The sequence below is a fragment of the Trachypithecus francoisi genome, unplaced genomic scaffold, assembly GCF_009764315.1.
Source record: "Trachypithecus francoisi isolate TF-2019V2 unplaced genomic scaffold, Tfra_2.0 Lachesis_group11, whole genome shotgun sequence".
Taxonomy (NCBI): domain Eukaryota; kingdom Metazoa; phylum Chordata; class Mammalia; order Primates; family Cercopithecidae; genus Trachypithecus; species Trachypithecus francoisi.
This window is the reverse complement of record NW_022681456.1, coordinates 101,066,661-101,070,938: the sequence shown is the minus strand read 5'-3', so window position 1 is coordinate 101,070,938 and position 4,278 is coordinate 101,066,661. Positions and strand designations below refer to the sequence as shown.

General features: G+C 43.9%; 1 long non-coding RNA gene across 1 annotated transcript; it reads left to right on the top strand.

The window, feature by feature from the left end:
* Positions 1–242: 242 nt before the first annotated feature.
* On the top strand, positions 243–3,486 carry LOC117090333. Its single transcript, XR_004439974.1, has 3 exons — positions 243–375; positions 872–932; positions 2,041–3,486. It is a non-coding gene; the product is annotated as an uncharacterized LOC117090333 (long non-coding RNA).
* The last annotated feature ends 792 nt before the right edge of the window (positions 3,487–4,278 follow it).

Genomic DNA, 4,278 nt, shown 5'->3' with positions numbered 1-4,278 from the left:
CAGAGGAGGTGACAATTAAATGAGATCTGAGTGACAAGTGGGAAAAAATATTCTAGGCAAGAAAAGCACCTAGTGTAAGGGCCGTGATATGGTTTGGATTTGTGTCCATGCCCAAATCTCATGTTGAATTGGAGGAGAGGGCTGGTGGGAGGTGATTGGATCCTGGGGGTGGATTTCACCCTTGCTGTTCTCATGATTGTGAGTTCTCACAAGATCTGATGGTTTAAAAGCATGTAGCACTTCCCCCTTCACGCTCTCTCTCTCCTGACCTCCTGACGCCATGAGAAGAAAGTGCTTGCTTCCCCTTCACTTTCCATCATGACTTTAAGTTTCCAGAGGTCTCACAGTCATGCATCCTGTTAAGCCTGTGGAACTGTGAGTCAGTTAAACCTCTTGTCTTGGTAAATTACCCATTCTCATGTAGTTCTTTATAGCAGTGTGAAGGTGAGATCAAGTATGATAGGTTTGGAAACAGAAAGACCAGTGTGACTGGAGTGCAGAGGGGGAGAAAGAGAGTACTGGAGATGAGGGGGAGAGGTGGGCTGCAGCCAGAAGCAGAGCTCTGTATACCAGGGCGGGGCAGTTTGATTTGCAGTGGGAAGCAACTGGAGTGCTTTAAGCAGAAGAATAGAGTGATCTAAGTTTTAAATGCTGTCTTGCTGCAAAGTGGACAATGGATTGTAGGTGGCAAGAAAAGAAACAACAGACTGGCTAGGAGGCTTATGCAGTGGTCTATGGGTGTCTGACTACAGCTCCTGGGTTGTTAAAACTTACCCTATATTACTTTTTTCATTTTATCCTTTTTTATTTTATGTCCTGTTAAAAAAATACATTGTGGGCTGGGCGCGGTGGCTCACGTCTGTAATCCCAGCACTTTGGCAGCCGAGATGGGCAGATTACCTGACGTCAGGAGTTCAAGACAAGCCTGGCCAGTATGATGAAACCCTGTCTCTACTAAAAATACAAAACTTAGCTGGGCATGGTGGCGGGCACCTGTAATCCCAGCTACTCGGGGGGCTGAGACAGGAGAATTGCTTGAACTTGGGAAGTGGAGGTTGCAGTGAGCTGAGATCGCATCATTGCACTCCAGCCTGGACAAGAGCAAAACTCTGTCTCAAGAAGAAAAAAAAAAAAAAAATTACGGGAGGCCAAGATTTTTACTGAGCTCCTGCACTAGGCACCAACAGACCAGACCAAACCACAATGGAGTCACTCATACTAAGTGCCACATAATCAAACCGAAGCATTCAGAAAGTAGATAGATCCCCAAACACACCAATTGTTCTGACAACAAGAGATTCCGGTCTACCTGGTCAGCGTAATAAATGAGTCTCCTCTGCTTTAACCCTTCCAAAACAAAAAAAGGAAGAAATCTGAAGTTACCTGATGTTAACCAATCAGCTTGTTTTTTTCTATTGCTCTGTTTCCTTGTTCCCACCTTATAAAGCCCCCTGTCCTGCCATGCCCTGTGGGAGCTCTCATTCTGTTTTATAGAATGGAGGCTGCCCCATTCATGAATGGTGAATAAAAGCCAATTAGGTCTGGTGCATGCCTCATGCCTATAATCTGAGCACTTTGAGAGGCCGAGGCAGGAGGATTCCTTGAGCCCAGGTGTTCAAGACTAGCCTGCGAAACATGGTGAGACCCACCCACCTATACAAAAAAAAAAAAACTTAAAAATTAGCCAGGCATGGGTATTGTGGTGGTCTGAGGTCCTAGGTACTGAGGAGGCTGAGGCGAGGGGATGGCTTGAACCTAGGAGGTCAAGGCTGCTGTGAGCCATGCTCACGCCACTGCTACTGTACTCTAGCCTGGGTGACAGAGTGAGTGAGGCCCTGTCTCAAAAATGAAAAAATATATATACCATTTAGATCTGTAACTAAATTTGTTGTAATTTTGTCTTTTGGCAGTCCTTATTCATCTCAGGATATCACAGTATCTTGCAAAATGATTGTGATAGTATGTGAACGTTGTTTTGTTTTACTGTCTTTATTAGGAAAAAAAAAAAAAATAAAGTCAATCCCTTGTTTTTACCCCAAGTTTTGTTTTTGAAATTGTGCTGATTTGGATTGGAGTCTACTGGCCTACTCTTCTAGACCATGGAGAGAATACACAATATCCTAGAAAACACAGAAACGAAGAGTGTGCATAGCATGTTTCTTGAAATGAATGACTAAACAATGAAGCACAGGACAACATAACAACACAGTATAACCTCAGGATGCATTGAGTCATTTGGCCCTCACTTGGGCATGCCTTTGGCTTCGTTCTTGGTGTCTTTTATTGACGCTTCCCAGGAACACACCTGTCCTGCCTCTGATTTGAACCTTCTTGGTTCCCACCCTCAGCAGTGTTCTCTCCCACAACTTCGACAGAGATTCTCTAATCATCCACAAAGGCATTAAAGCTCCACTCACTTTATATTTATGTCCTTTTCCCTGGAATGGAAAGAAACCTCTGTGTTGATTGAGATCATTAGAAATTCCCCCAGAGAGACATGGACTCATTGTGTTCTTCCCGTGTGTTAATATGGATTTACCAGAAGCCCCTGGAGAGCCGTGTGTTTATACGCACAGTTCCTGTTCAAGAAGGGTAACGACCTGCAGTGTTTACAGTGCACAGGCCCTTTGGAAATGGTCTCCAAGTGACTTTAAATAAATTGAAGCGAGTTAGAGGCACACTGTTCCTGACGCGTGCTGTTTCTTCTGGGCAGGCTCCCTGGGGAATGATGAATTGATGCTGTGTTGAGCTCTCCCTGCACAAAGAAGAAAGTTTTCTGAGGAGGAGCCCCAGAGAAGAGCAGGGGAAAGGGTGAGGAGGGAGGGAGAGAGGAAGGCCTCCTTGGCCACTGAATGTGTGATACTGTGGGGCTTTTACAAACTGTCCTTTTTAAAACCTACAATTTCAGGCCTGAAATTAAAATTTAGGTATATCAAGATGGTGCAGAACATTAATGTGGAGGGACATTTAGAGTATTTTTATCAGGGCTTCTTATAAACTCAGTGTAACCACAGAACCAATTCAGTCTGGTTCAGTGTTGCCTGTAACAATATTTAACAAAGTGATGAGTTGTTTTTCAATTGCAACAGACCCCCAGGTTGCAAGTCAAGTAACCAGAGCATGCCCAGGTGAACCAAGCATGTCAGATTTGAGACTGTGGAGCTAACCTGAAGGAAAAAGTCGTCCGTAAGCAGCACCTAAGTACTCAGATCAAGAGGCCAGGCCCAATTAAGAAGGGAGAGGTGCCCTGTTTTGTTGCAGTATGAAGTTAAAAGGCAAGGACCCAACACCACATCTTTGCATCACCCAATCAGGTCACACTTCTTTGCATCTTCCTGTCTTCCTCATAGCTACTCTCTGCCTATAAAACCTGTCACCAGTCCCCAGCTCTGGGAGACAGACTTGAGCACTGCTCCCTGTCTCCTGGCCAATTAACTTGCAATAAAGCCTTTTTCCTCCTTAAAAGCCAGTACCATATTATTGTTTTCTATATGTGTTGAGCAGTAAGCCCATTGCTTGGTAACTCTGGGGTGTGGGGTCTGGTGGTGGTGCTTCAGGGAACACGAGGTGTAGTGTCATCTTGAATTCCTTGAAAATACAGGCAAAATGTCGTTAATATAAGTACATATGCATTTTTTCTGAGGAGCATATTCTTAGCTGTTATCACACAAAAGAGCCTATAGAAAACACATTGCTGTTCTCTCATCCCCATAGGAGTGGCTGCTTTTCTATTCCCTGGTATAGGCTCTCTTCCAGGACCACAGTTTTTTTATTTTACTTAAATGCGAGCTATCTTTCAAAGAGCGCTAGAAGAGAAAGCTGTACCATATCTAAAGTGCCTGGCTTCTGAGTGTGTGAACAAGACAATCCATGTCTCTTTTCCCTTGCCTGGCTACGGCCTTCCCATGACTTTCTTTCTTTCCCAATTGTGTGCCCCTGAGGCCTCTCCTGGGAAATGTACCCTCTCTCAGGGATGGTGCTCTCTAGCCCCTGTGAGCCCATTACTCCTCCCCTCTCCTGGTCTGTTTTTGAAGGAGCCAAAGGGAGTTTCACATGCAGCAAAGATTATTTGCATTCATATTTGTCACAGTCTGGAAGGTTCTCAGCTTATAAGAGATCATTATTAAGGTTATTTCAGAAAAAAGATTGTTTTCTTTTCCTATTACCTGCTTTATTTTTAATGAGAAATGAAAACTAAGCCTAATAGAATTAGAGACTCATAGAGTTGACAGAAAATAATTGTCAACTTCCAGCTCAATACAATAAGTATTGATTCAT